Raw genomic sequence first — 15,296 nt, 5'->3', positions numbered from 1 at the left:
CCCACTAAGGCCTTGCTGTATTTGCTGGCTCTTTATTCTTCCCAAAACTTGACTCTGCACTTGCTCTCTGCAATTCAAGTGTTCACTTTGTCGATTGAGTTTTCATTGCAAGAAACGGATAGCAAAAAAAGGATTAGAAGGATTTTGCAGCAGTGCTGAGCAGCCTAAGCCACAAAGAATGGTGTACAAAAGCCTGCTCTGACAACCAAGTGCCAGGAGTAAATAAAATGGGAAATGACAGGCCAGATTAGCAAGCACCAGCGCTAGCTCCCAGATCCACCCAGGTCACAACATGTCCCAGTCTCCCCTCTCCATCCCTTTAAAGCACTCCAGCCTGAGTCCTGGTACACGGCTGCCCTGACTTACACATCGCTGTGCATTTGCCTCTCTGACCACGGAAGAGAGCTTGGCAAGAAACCCAGGGATGAACACTCGTACAAAAAGAGCAACCCACAAGTGTCTACAGCAGAGCCAAGCATTTGCTCAGAGGTACTCCCATGTTCTTGGTGTGCAGCTCTCATATGGACTTCAAGTCGCTTGCCAAGCAGCAAGGCAAAAAAGCAGTGCAGCAGAGATGCGACACGGACAGCAACTGTGCCTGGTTAACAGCCTCACTGCCAGGAAGTGCAGGAGGAAACTGAGACCCGATATCTGAATTTTACCTATTGCCAAGTATTTACTTAGAGGTGGGTGTCAGACTCATCTAAGGATCAGAAACTCCAACATTATGCTTATAAAGCCCTGTTTTTGATGATACTGTTATAGCATTAACTGTTGTTTTCTCCCCTGCTTCCTCCCATGTTTCCTTTACTGGTGATCCTGCTGCGAAAGGACACAGGTTGCACTGGAAAGCAGCAGAAGCGGTGTACTCCTGTGATTAGCAGCCTCCAGGATGTAGCTAGGGAAGTTGAAAGCTGAAAGCAGACTTCTGACTTCAAGGCCTTCTGCGACTCAGGAAGCCTGTGTCACACACAACCTAGATTATCCCTGTATAAGATTTGCTATGCCATCAGAAGTCACTCACAATCAATTTCTAGCAAGATCCATACTCTAGATTTTTTCCGTGTGAAATGGAAAACCTACTGCCAGCAAAACCATCACAGAATTAAATGCATTTCCAGACTGGGAGGGGGAAGCAAGAGGGTGTAGGAGGGGTATGGAAATCAATAGTCTTGGAAATCACAAAGACTAGCACAGCTTTAAGCAAGTCAAAAGCCACTGGGAGAGATTAAATACAGACTTCCATAACAAACACTTCTACAGTCTCTTTTCTGTCTGGTATCATTAACTCTGCTTGTGGCTAACTGTGATAAAAGCCACAGCAACTCTTTTCAGAAAAAGAGGATTTTGTGGAGACAAAATCTAGGGCTTTTTTTTTTTTTTTTTTTTGTGTGTGTGTGTTTTTTCTATGTGGAACTGGGGATATCTTATGTATTACCTGAACCTATAGGTGCACGTGGTGTTCACACCACACTCTGCTGCAAGCAGCAGTGGAAACCTGAGAACAAAGGAAGGTCAGAGCAGACCAGAAGCTGTGTGGGTGACCCCACCACGTGCACACAGGACTGCAGGAAGTGGCAGCGGTCAAAATGACCGTGCACATGTGGCACCTGCCCTCTGCAAAGGGTGAAGGGGACAGAGAGAGAGGCTGGTATTTCACAGGGCAGAATTATTTCGCATTTTCTTTTCCCAAGCCTGCTTTCTCAGCTCTGCAGTCCCAACGTTAAACTTCATTAACAAAAAGAGGCACAATTATTTCCCGCTTAAAAGCAGTTAAGCTTTGCCTCAGAAAGTCTCACTTTGATCCTCTAATTACTGTATGGATGACAAAAGTGTTTTTTTTTTTTTTCCTCTCTCCCCATAAATTAAAAGGAGCTTCAGGTGTTAGAGATGCCCTCAAGCTGCTTGGCCATGGTCTGAACTCACCTGACTCCCGATTGCTCATCACATTGTGCAGAGTAGAGAAGAAAAACAAACACAGTCAAAGCCTTCAACCCTGGGAAAAGCACATTTATTCTGCAGGATACCAAAATGGCTATATCTGTGTCACTGGGCATACTATGATCTGAAAGGAGAAAGTAGCATTTCACCCTCCAAACTCTCACAGTCTTACATGAACAGATGTAAAGCAATTTTTCAGACAAAGGTAGGATTTCCCAGTTGATAAAGTACACTTAATAGTCACTGCCCACTAGACATTCAGAAATCTCAGAGCAACAGGATTTCTGTTTCCTGAACACTAATTGAGCTTTCCTGGAGGAGGAAGCCGTTCTGTTTGATGCAAAAGCAGATGAGGTCTGGCTTAGTGCTACTATGGGAAGAGGTACTCAAACCCACCTTTTCCCAGACCAAACACAACTACACCTCAAACTCAGGCAACAAAACAACAACAACAAAAAAAAAAAAAAAAAAAAAAGGGACAAAGTATCTTGGCTTTTTGTTCAAGAGATTCATGCAGATCTTACTCTGTGGTATAGCTGTCCCATGCATGCTTGTATCCTAGATAAATTCAGTGGCTTATTTAACAGCTGCTATAGCAAAATGTGCATCTCCAGTCTGCAACACCACCAAAAGCAAAGTCAGGCACTCCAGAGCCCATCACCAGCTCAGTGGCAGCAGTGGGGACCCCACTCTGCTTCTTCCTACCTTAATGTTTTCCAGCTGAGAAGAGCATTTCCACAGTAAGACCTAGTTTCCTTTCCAAGCCACGTAGCAGCCCCGTATTCCTGAGTTTGGCACTTACCTGAGACCAAATGACCAGATGAACGAAGACGTGTGCCCTGATACAGTGATGCCCACATCTGCCACCCCTCCCTGTGCACACACGGTGCACAAATTCTCATCCTCCCATGCAAAAACAGGGTCGTGGGCTCCCCAGGCACCACCTGGAACACCAGGGGTGGCTGGCACAGCCCTTCGCAAGCAGCTGGGAGCCTGGCAGCCTTACAGCCACACACTGTAAAAACCACAACATAATGAAGTTGCGCACCGCAGTAAAAGGCACGCAGCAGCCACACATTACACTGGAAATGGACGTTAATTGTGGAAGTAAATCCACATACAATTTTTATGCAATGAGTTCTAGCTTCTGTATTTTAGCCCTTCTTATCCCAGAAGGCATCAGAGAAGTTCATCCCAGGTTACAGAGGGCTACCTATAAATAACACAGCCAAGCTATCCAAGGGTAAGCCTCACCCCAGCAACATCTTCTCCACAGCAATATCAGGGAAAAAGAACAGGTTTAACCTTTTAAAATCAGTAAGCTAAACAGGATTGAATTGCTTAAAATAGCTTTTGCAAAACACACTAAAAAGGAAAATCTACAGACAAATAATACTCCTGATCCCTGCGTTTACCACTGAAAGCATGAGAGACTTTAGAGGTGTTTGAAAACAACATCTTTATACGTATGGAAATGCTTTATCTATCCTAACAGATTTATGTACTATAATGCTTGTTTTCATCTGAGGATGAAGGGGGGAAGACAGGAAGGGAAAAAATTTGTCTTTCTGGGCAAACATGATTTTACATTATATGGGACAAGAACTTAAGAAACCTTTATGCACATAGAAGAAATGGGCTAGTTATAATTAGTTACATTTTTCAATGCTCTTTTTTCCCCTCCCTTCCTTCACTGCATGCTACTTGCCTTTAATTGTCATTTGTGTCCCCGTCTGAGAGCATTGCCTAGCATGCTATAGATTACATCTCAATTACAGACAGACACAGAGCTAAGGAAATTGATCTACTGTGAAAAAAATTCATGTGATCAATGAGCTCACCCAGCTCATTGCTCCATTTCCTGCAGATGCCAGAGGCTTTGACTGGCAGGAAGCACGCAGAGAAGCCCAGGCAACAGCCACACAACATGCATGGCACTGTGCAAAGCTTGCATTAATGCTGCCTGGACTAATCACCTTTCCTAACCTCCCTTGTTTGTTTGTTTCCTTAAAGGCTAATAGAGCCTCCTGAGCAGTCTGTTTTCAAAGTCACTGTAACTTAAATACCCTCCTCAGCATCCGATTCCTGGGTGGCAGGCCCAGCATCACCTACTGCTGAGCACACTCACCAAGGGACTCCATGTACTCTATTTCCAATATTCTTATTTATTTCTCTTCTCTGAAAAGGAGAGAGCATTTCCACAGCAGTCTTTCACGCATCACATACAGAGTGTAACAATTGCCTTCACGGTGCAGGTCTGAAATAACACTACTGAATTCATGGGCTCATCCCAGCATAACTAATGAGTTAAGCCAGCTTCAAAAGGCCTGCTTAAAATACCTTATCACCTCCTCCTTAGCCTCACCCTTCTCCAAAAAGTTGCCTCTACTTGAAAAACAGGCTGCCTGCTACACTTACAGCAAATTCTACTACCTTCACGTACAACAATTTTGGCTCTGTATCCGAAAAGGACACAGAAGGAATGCTAAGATGATCATGAGTCCTAGAGGAAACGAAATAGATAGAATTTATTGATTTACATTTAATATTGTTCTTCATGTCTTGAACGACAAAAGAAGAAACTCAGCACTCCTTACTGCACCCATCCTATAAAATCTCCCACCTGTGGGCGTTATATGAACTGAGCGCCTAGCATGAAGTTCTGAAAGTCAATAAAGTGGTGATGCTTTGAACTTCTCTGAGGTGCTGTACAGCACCTACGTCTATACCCACATAGAATTCAGGATATGTGCTTGTCCTTGTTAAGGTGCTGTATTGCCTAAGCCAAATAATATCTCTCAATAGCTTGAAGTACCACTTTACGTAGAAAGGTGGTGCAAAATTCCTCTATGCACTTGGAGCCTGTTAAACACTTGCAATAAAAAAAAAAACAAAACACACACAACAATGTACACTTGAGACAGCAGGAACCTGTTATGCCACAGTCACATGCACACTGGAGGACTGTTACATACCAGCTTGCTTTAGCAAATATGGTTCCTTGTCACTAAGTACCTCAGAGAAATCACATCTTAAATTCAGTAACACTTGTCTGGAGCAACACCTGGAGAGGCTGCAGCAAATGCACAATTCTGCAAAAAGCAGCATTTCTGATTCAAATCCTCCTCTTCAGTCAGCACCTACCAATGCACTAGCACCCTGCTGGAGATGGCAGAGAAGAATGGGCACAGGTATGCAGATCAAGCAGGGCAACAGAGAGGGACTTACAAGAGGCAGCGCACACCCAGGCATTACCTTCACATCCATGTTGAGAGAATCCAGAAGCATGAGTGCCAACTGTTTAACATTCAGTGGCTCAAATGCTTCAATTTCTTCCAATTTCAGAGTTCAGTCCCTTTCAAAAGTCTTGTGTGTATACACATCTACTTTCCCATCTTCCTGTTCAACTTCACACATTATGCAAGGCAGCCTCGTTTTAGTTCAAAAGAGCCCAAGTTTTTCTGAAGAATCTAACAAACACCTCCTGCAAATCATCCATATTAAAAAAGAGGCAATGACAGGTTTCAACCTACACTGCAACAGACCTATCTTCAGGTGACATACCTCTCAAACAGGAGATTTACTACAACAGGTTTCTGTAACAAGCTGTTTTTCAGATGAATATTTCACATCAACGGCTTCCTCCCAGACTCTCACTGCCATAAAACTGCTGCTCTACCAATATAGAGGTGAATTTCTGCTCCCAAAACCCCTCTCTATAAGTTACACATCAATAACTATGATGCCCATTAACAAACAGCTGTCTTTCCTTGCAACTTTTATGACAGATTTGCTGAACCAGAGAAATCTGCATTTTACCTCACCGCAGAGCCCTTCCTGTTGGAAAAAAGAGAGGATTCAGACCAGTAAATGGCAGACCAACCATACTGCTGATTTCTTTGAGCAGACAAAGCAAGGACATGGGTGACACCCATTCCCCCAAGCACCTTCATGTGAAGGTCCCACCCTTGTACGGGAGAAGGGAGTCAAGCTATACATCTCACGTGAACCCAGGTCGCCTCACCACAGCTTGTTTTAGAGAGCATAGAAGTCAGAAGCACGACTCCCTACCCAAATCAAAGGGGAAATACCACCCTCATGTTGTGCTGAGTCCCACCTCCCACCCAGAGGTGAGGTGAGACATATCGCCACCCACATTGACCCTTGATGTGTTAGTTAATGGCTAAACTATGCTAATTAAAAACTCTAGCTTCCCACTAAGGGATAAATACGGATGAAAAATTAAAACCAACAAGAGTCTGTAGGTATGTATGGAGGGATGCTGGCGTGCACCAGCACACAGCAGAGCAGACAGCACTGATACACACACCCGGGTGTTAGGCTTTCCATGTCCCACGCTGATAGTGCAGACACAGGGGGAAAGACATGTAAGTGCAGGCTAGAGAGCATCCGAGGCCTTACGGGAAACTCTGAACAGGGTCTGTTCAGAAATGCTTCTGCCATCTCCCTTCTGTTCTCACTTCACAGGGTAAAAATAACAGGAAAGAGGAATCCTGTCTTCTGCACTGCAGCCTCAAGTTCCTTCTCTCTCACACACCTCCACCCCATTTCAGGATGGCTGTTCCGTATCGTACAAGACCAACATTACATTGAGAAGTAATAGATTGCTATCTGTAAGCACAGGGCTCGCACTCACAGGAAATGCCCTGCAAAGGCCAACTGAGAGCAAAGGAAAAAAAGATAAAGCCCAGCCACACATACGCATCAGAATCAAAGAAAAATTCCTGTTCAAAAGTGCTCATAAACCCCTTCCTGCAGCTAATGCTTCCATGCAAGTTCATTTCAGGGAAACACTGGGCTCCTCACCTGTGTACAGTCACTAGCAAGAAGTTTTGGCTCTGGACTCCCAGCCCCAAACGGTTTAAGTCAGTCTCCTCAGATGGGCCCCATCAGAAGATGCTTTTCTCTCTCCTCCCCAGTACTCTTTCACACACTTGGAGTTCAGCTTACCTAGACATTTCAAACCGCAAGTTTTTGGGCTACGCATACAGATTTTTATATCATCACTTCATGCCTTTCCAATTCTGCATGTAAGAAAAAAGCTCCATCGAAACAGAACACTGGGCTGATACACATCTGCTAGCTGAGCGGATGCACTCAGTTGCTGTCTTCCGGGGAAGCTCTTTAGCCCGTCTAAATCCCTCCTGTCCCGCTGTTCAATGCTGACACTAAAGAGGGTCTCAAAACACCCTGCAGGGAGAACAGTCCCTAGTGAAAGACAGCAAACCCCCTTACAAATTCACCAGAAGGCCAGCTCAGCCGGACTCAGGACAGATTATCCACTGAGGATTGTCACCAGCTATCCCCAGAGAACCCGCTATCACAAACCAAGCAGCTGTGCTAGGAGACCTGCTCTTACAAGCACAAAGATGATCTTCCCCTCGGCTTTGTACTGCAGAGGAAAGGCTAAAGAGGCTAACTGGGTACACTTCAACCCTTCCTTTCTTGATCTGCAAGGTATTTTCCTAATGCCTTTGTCTGACCTTCCATGGCAGCCCTATCCAGTGTCTTCTCTACAACCTCCTGCCCATAGCCACAAACAGAAGTTGGTGAAAAGGCATGATTTTTAGTAAACTATTTTTCTGTTAAATGCTAAGTCATATATCACTATATGCCTAGCATGTAAGTTCTTCTCTCTACTGCCATGCAGGTAATCTTTAGACTGGGAGGAGATCATTGGCATAAACATAAATACATAAACATAAAATACATAATATGTAAAATAAAACAATACATAGCTTGCATATACATTCCTCCTAGAAAGACTTAGAGGCCTTTGGAGTCATGATCAAAAGTTAGTCTCCTTAAGGGTTTTTAAAAACATGTGAGAAACAATACCTGTTTGCTCTTGCCAAGGAAGGAGGAAAGAGACAAAAGGAAGAATGCCTTCTAAGTTTCACCTACGTGCCTACTTGCATTTTTTCAGTCGCATGTCCCAACATGTAGCAAAGGATGCCGCTACCTTCAAGCCCAATGTATCTTTCATCAACGAAAAGCTATTTTCTCACACAACGATATGAAAAATAAGCACACACATCCACCAAGACGTGTCTTTAAGTGAAGTGTACAAGTACCTCTCGGAAGCATCCAGAAAATCTCTAAAGATTTCAACGAGCACTCCTAGCGAGACCACTGAAAACTCAAGTTAAGCCTTTGCACTCAAGGTAGCTGCTGCAGAAAACAAGGACAACAGGCCAGCACAGCAAGAGGCAGCAGAGGAACTTAATGCCTCATCGCTGCTAGCAGGATCTGGGGGATGAAGGGGGAACAGGAGGAATTATCCCTATTCTGATTAGCATCAGGACAAAGGCTCACATTAGTTCCGTCAGCACCAGGACTCTCCTAGAGCACTGAATAATAACCTTGTTGAAAGCATTAGAGGGATTTACTCCCCCCTGCTCAATATACATCCCTTCTCTTAAAAAAAAAAAAAAAGTCCAAATTGTAAGGTCCGAAGAACAGCTTGATATTTAATTCCTTGAAAGACATATCCAGCTAGTTTCTTGCCACTGATTCACAAAAAAAAAAAAATAAATATCTTTCTGGGGCATCTTTTCAAGGATAGCATTTGGAAGCAGGCACACACACAAAAAAATAATTTTTTGTTCTACGGAAAAGATCAGATAGGACAGGTGGCTTATCATGCAAGGTTAACTCTAGAAGACAAAGGAGGTCAACAGCTTCTAGAACAACGCCAAGGAGTGGTAAGGGGTAAAGAACACTAAGGAAAAAAACATCTTGTGATACTTGTGATAGCCAAACAGCATAAAAAAACAGGTTACAGAGGTATCAGGAAAAAGGCTGAAGCATGGCTATAAAGGAGTCGGTTCCTAATAAGGCATTTCAGAGCACTAGATTTCGAAACAGGAACTAATGCACGCGGATGTCTCGTCACAGAAGAACAATATGGAAAGCAGCACAGCGTGACTTTACTCTACGGAAAAGTCACCAGCATTTGGACAAAAGTTTAAAAAGCAAAGAGGAAAAAACAAGTAAGCACATTAACTTTCATCTTACCCGGTGTTGACACGAGCTGGCATCCAACAGTTGTCAAGTCAGTATGATAAAAGTGACGATTCCGTGATGATAGGTTGATTCGCACACCTAGGAATGCACAAAAAAAAGTAAGTATCAGCTATGAATATATACATAAGGGATAAGAGCAACCCTGGCACATAAAAGAGTCACAAAGCGGTGGGTAGAAGCAGTTCTATTATGTTTTTAGGACACAGGCGTGCAGATATGCTTGATTCAGGCATTACCCACAAAATTCTTACCTGGGTTTGAGATTTACGGCACAAGTTATACACAAAGAACATTCAACACCACCCGCACACAACCCATTTAAAAACCTCAGGAGGGGAATGGATCATGGTTTCAAGCACAGCAGAGAGTTACTGAAGGAAGTTTTTCAGCAGTACCCGAGCTTCATGATTTTTTTTTGATGGGACAAACTTCTGAGAAAAGTTACCCAAAATACACAACGTAGAATTGCATCAAGTCCAGCTACCAGATACACATACACACCTTCACAAATAAAAAAAAGGAGCAACCACAAATTGCACGTACTTCCCAAACAAGCATAGGAGAAAGGATATTTACTTCTGTGGAACCAGAAAAACACAGGTGTAACTTACAGAGTCTTATCCCCCCACCCTTTTATTTTAGGATTAATACTAACATTTCAAAGAGGTGAAGAGAAAAGGTGGTTATTAGTAAGGCAACCAGGAAACTTTCTCTGCTGAGAAAAGCGCAGCATCTGACGGCAAACCGGGCAAGCCGAGTGTCCAAAAGCGAAAGTAAAAGCTCTGCGGCTGGAAGAATCAATTTCTGCCTCGCCTGTTTAAAGCTCTTGTTTGTTAAACGTCCCATTATTTAATGAAACGTGACATTATTTAAATGTCAACTTAGTGAGTTTCAGAAGCATGCAAGTCCTGCAAGACAGTCATGCAGCAAACCAGCAGCTGACTGGAGCTGGTCCTGCAGCTAATGAAATTAAAAGCAAGCTCCTCTTTGTGTCTCTCACTCGAATTATCATAAGCTTACCAAAACACACACCCCCGATCATACAACCCAGCTCCCCACACCCACAAAAAAAGATCTCTATTAGCAGAGTTGTACGGTTTTACAGCCTCTGCTCTCAAATCCTACGATGAATTTCCAGCATATTTTTTGTTGCACATCAGAGAAGCAGCTTGCAGCATTTCAGGATCACACAGCTCTTTGCAATAATGCCGTAGTTTTATAAGGACATACCATTAGATTTCAATTACAGGAAAAGCAGGAGCCTTCATCCCCTGAAGCAAGCAGGATGCCCCTTCTGCACCTTCAAAAGGAGCGAGGGGCCCTTGGAGAGCAGCTGGGTTCAAAGCATCGTCCCCCCACGTGCAGCCACTGGGCCATCAGTGGCACACGCAGCAGCAGGTGGGCAAGTGAAGGTTTTACACCCTCAGAGTGAAAGTTTTACATCCCCAGAGAGTTGCTCTGGACTTTCTGCACTTCTCTTTTTTAGGCAGAGACGTCAGTCGCCCTCGCAGGCCCGTGTCGCGGTGCAGAAGGGGTTCTCCTCAGGCCACGTACCGACACTGAGGGAAAACCTATACAGGCTATTTTTGCAGCAGTTTCTGCCTCAGCTTTCAAGTATGATGTACCCACACACAGCACAGGATGACAAATTACTGTAAGTCTTCTTCACTGAACATCAAATTTCTTTCACATCTGGGATCATTCGAGAGCAACACACACCCACCATACATTCCCCCCCCCCTCACCTAAAGAGGTTTTAATGCGATTATATCAGGGCAGGCTGCTTCAGGATCTATTCCTTGAGAACTTTTCAGAAGTTATTTACAAAGAAAAAAATCATGAACGTTTTAAATGGGTTAAGGACATTCAAGCATTTAATTAATCTATACATTTAGAACTAGATATCCAAGTTACAACTCCTTTCAAATGCAGCTACCTTAACAGCTACTGCTGAAAATGAGACAAGGTACAAATCTATTGAAAGGCCTGTATTTTATTTACAGCATAAGAACACCACTCTCTCAAGCTCTCTTAAAGAAATCAGATCTTTTTTTATTTTTTAAGACCATAGCATAATCAGGATTTCCCTCTTAAAAGATACATTCCCTTACAGTCCTGCAGAGTGATCCAATATTCCAAAGCAATTTTCTTTGTTCACCTATCTTCATCCCCAGGCAAGATTCAAACTTGGTTTTGATCACAGACTCTTTCAATTCCCACTCACTTTATTACAAAGCCCCATTAAACCAATGCAAGAGACAACCAGGAGCAGCAGCAAACCACAGAAACGTTTAACTACAAACCAAAAGGAAAATGAGTTGAGAGAAAACATAAACAGTTTTAAAGTTTAAACAAAAATCCAGAACCATTTTGAAGCAGTGTAAGCTGAGGACAGAGATGGCATTAAACCCAGTTCACTTCTGAGCAGGAGGTTAAAATGGAGCACACTTCAGCCTAGCAAGTTCAAGCATCTGAGGAAAAGTCATTCACAGAGCAATGAGTTTACATCGCCGGACCGAAAGCCGTTCTAGTTCACAGCATAAATACGATGCAGTGTTTCCCCCAAAGGCTTCCAGAAGGCAGCTCCCCTTTTCCCTGCTCCTACCATCTCCTAAGGCTGCGTTTCACCTTGCCTAGCACATTACGGCTGCAGAGGGGACAAACGTCCCCTTCCACTTACTGCCCACTTGCAACTGGGAAGCAAATTTACAGCTGGGTGGGCTGGCTGCCAGGCTCGCCGTTTCCCTTGGGGAATCACCAGCATGACATGAGACACATTGATCCTTTTTGCCGTGGAGAAGGTTCTCAGTGCATGCTCCACTTTCCGGGCCTGCCCATTGTTCAGAGCTTCAGCAGAGAAAGCCAGAAGCTGGGGGAAGGGGGCAGTGGAAGCCAAGGGCAAGAGGTAGGAGTTTTATACCTCCAACTTCTGATCCTGCAGCTCTTCTACAGCATGATCCTCCTTATTAAACTGCCTTGAATTATCACAAATACCATCAGTTTGAAACAAATATATTAGGAAGCAAACAATAGGCCAGGCTGTCACTGGTCTTTGGGAGCCTTCAGAGGAAAAAAAAGGCATGGGTCATGCCAAAGCATGCTTTGGGCATTACCACAAGAAAAATTCTCTTTATTAGCATCGCTCGGCTCTGTCTGAAAACACCCTGCCTGCAGCCTGCACCACAGAGTGCAAACACCACGCTTCCTGCAAGAGAGCACCAGTTTCCACTGCTGGTACCAAAGCAAACAGCACGCAAACGCTGGTGCAAGTATTTCTTGCTGTACACAAAAGCTCGCTTCCTGAAATTTATACCAAGTGCCTCCACTGGTTAAGCTTACGATCACCTTTCTGTTCAGCAAAGAAGCCTGCTAGCAGAGTCCAGGAAAATGCTACATGACTACAGAAAGGCAAAGCCTGGAGAATTACACAGGACTGAAAGACAGAGAGCACTTCGTTGAAGCCATCTACCTGTCCCCAGCTACTACCCCTGCATTGGGGGTTCAATCACTGCACCTGGAATGATTCCATTAGCACCCAGAGCAGCTTCAAAACAGATTAAATGTGTATGATGGCATTTCAAGAGACCTGACACTTGTCACAACGGTTGGATAAACATAATTAGAGAATACTGTATTTCTGGCAAGAGAAATCCCCCGCGACTGATACCACACTATGAGCAAACATCTTTGCTACACATGCATTAAGTCTTCCCCTTTCCTGCTCTAAGAAAGGCCTGCGTGTCTCTACTCACATGCTCCTGAAGCAGAAATCCACCCCCGCTGCCCCCTGCCCCCAAATCTTTCAGGAGAGGAGCCTGCAGAAGCCCGATGAGCTGGGATCAGCTGCCTGCTGCAGCCTACTGGGGCTCAGCAGCCACGGGGAGCCCCTGCAGCAGGCAGGGAGCTCGGCAGGAAGCGGGCTGGAAAACACTGGAGGAAGGAGACTTGCGAGAAACTGACCTTTCACGCGGATCCTTGCAGGCTGCTCTGGGAAGATAGCAGATTAGCGAGAACAAATACAAAGGAAGAAAGGAGGAAAAATAAAAAAAGACAGCGGTAGCCCGACACAGACTGTGGGTGCTGTGTGAAACCTGCCTGCGCTGACGGGGGCTGGCAGCTTTTATCTGTTTTCTCACAAAAGCAGAACAAGAGACGCATCTGGGTGGCGGGGCAGCTGGTAGGTGTGGTATGAGCAAATACGGTGATAAAAAGGAGAAGTGATGCAAGGGGAACAGCCGCAGACAGAAACCCAAGCAGCTAAGGGGCTGCACAGCGAAGGAGCTGAGGTTATGACCACTACAGATTGCTCTTGCTGGGAGCCGAGGCAGCTCTCCAGGCAGGAATAAAGCAGCTGGAAGCAGGCGTGATCAGAAGACAGAACTAATCCCATCAAAACCACTACGCTGCGGGCAGGACAAACCTCCAGTGACTTCGGCACCCTCTGCTTGCCGGTTCCCCCAGCAGCTCCTGCGAGCTCCAGCAACCTTCACACGCTGCTGGTAGCTGCCTGGGAGCTGTTTCAGCAGCTCAAGGACACCCAGCCCTCCTCAAAGACCACAGGTGGCCGATTTGCATGACAGCAGAGAGAAGGTGGCAGAACCAAATCCCCCCCCACTACCGTAAGGCAGCTGGGAAATTTCAGCTTGCAGGTCATTACTTTCCCAGGCTTTGAAACATCTGCATATGCTAAAAGCTGTGAAAGCAGCAGCGCGGGGACAACCGGGTTTTTACGGGGACTGCTCCAGGAGGAGGCTGTGGCTTCGCTGTCATGTGCTGCCCTGCTCTGCGAGGAGCTGCGATACCACCGAGCGATGACAGCCACCTTCGGCTTTAAAAGCCGGCCAGAAAGAGGCAGCCAGATTACATTACGGGTCCTCCAGGCACACTGCCTTCATTCCAGCTCCCCTTAAAGACACACACCTTCCTCCGCCGCTCCATAAAACACCCGTTTATGTAACGAGCGGGTTGCGGAGGGCAGACCAGTCTCCAGCAGAGAAAGAAGTTTATTTCCTTCTGGGAGCTGTGCTCGCCAAACCCTCACCGGGAGCAACACGCGAGTTATAACACGGCAGGAGCGGGACCTGCAGGGCTGCCACTGCCACCGCCGGCCGCCCGCCCGCAACGCCGGGAGGAATTGGGAACGGAGACGGGCACAGCGGGGCACGAGGGGAGGAAAACGGGTGGGATGTGCCAAGAGGGCTCCGATAAGGCACCGGAGGAGGAGGTGGGGGGCAAAACCAGCGAGGAGCCGCAGCCTCGGCAGGCAAATCACCGATGCGCTGGGGCAGGTCCCAGCCGGGGGGAGCCCCCTGTGCGCAGCACCTCCCGTTAACACCTTCTCCCCCGCTGCCCTCCCCGCTCGCACACCCGCCCGGCTCCGCGCCCCGCTCTCGCCGGTGAAACCCAGCCGCGCGCCCCCACCTTCAGCAGCTCCCGCCGCGGAGCGAAGGAAGGACGCAGCACGGCCACCGCTCCCGGTCCTGCTCCCGGCCCCGCTCACCGGCCGCGGGGCTGGGGCTGGGGCTGGGGCTGGGGCTGGCGCTGGGCGGCCGCGAGTCCCGGAGCCGCCGACCCGCGACCACGACGCCGCCGCCGCCGCCAGGTCCCGCCCCGCCGCCGCCGCGCGCCGCCGCGCGACACGCCCCGCCCCGCGCGCGGCGGGCGGGGAGAAGGGCTTAAAGGGGCCGCGCGCACCGTGCCGGAGGTTGGGGGTTGTGATTTTTTTTTTTTATTATTTTTTATAAACTAAGTAGGCTTTTGGTTTTATTTTTTTTTTCAGGAGGAGTTGCTACGCTGCATCGGCACAGCGATCCGTGTAGGGCGCTGTACTGTTTCCAGCGTCGGAGTGGATTGGAGAGGAATGATGAATAGGAATAGGAATAGGAATAGGAATAGGAATAGGAATAGGAATAGGAATAGGGATAGGATAGGATAGGATAGGATAGGATAGGATAGGATAGGATAGGATAGGATAGGATAGGATAGGATAGGATAGGATAGGATAGGATAGGATAGAACCAATTGGAATGGAATGGAATGGAATGGAATGGAATGGGAAAAAAAAAAAAAAAAAAACACCTAGAATTGAACAGAATGCAACGGAATGGAATAGAATTAGAACAGAACAGAATGAAATGGAATAGAATGGACTAGAACAGAGTAGAGAAGAAATAGAATAGAAAAGAAATAGAATAGAAAAGAAATAGAATAGAAAAGAAAAGAAAAAAGAAAAGAAAAGAAAAGAAAAGAAAAGAAAAGAAAAGAAAAGAAAAGAAAAGAAAAGAGTAGCGTACAGTAGAATAGAATAG

At 46.0% G+C, this 15,296-nt stretch overlaps 1 protein-coding gene across 1 annotated transcript in view; it reads right to left on the bottom strand.

Annotated features, from left to right (window-relative positions):
• SUSD6 (sushi domain containing 6) overlaps positions 1-14,605 on the bottom strand; it is a 79,434-nt gene extending 64,829 nt beyond the window's left edge. Inside the window, exons 1-2 of the mRNA XM_084287705.1 lie at positions 14,410-14,605; positions 8,980-9,066 (exon numbers count right to left, since the gene is read on the bottom strand). The gene's annotated coding sequence lies outside the window, so the exon portion shown is untranslated. The remainder of the gene's footprint in view (positions 1-8,979; positions 9,067-14,409) is intronic.
• Between the last annotated feature and the right edge of the window lie 691 nt (positions 14,606-15,296).

This window comes from Netta rufina, assembly GCF_964035555.1.
Source record: "Netta rufina genome assembly, chromosome: 5".
In the NCBI taxonomy this organism is placed as follows: Eukaryota; Metazoa; Chordata; class Aves; order Anseriformes; family Anatidae; genus Netta; species Netta rufina.
This window is presented reverse-complemented; position numbering and strand designations above follow the sequence as displayed.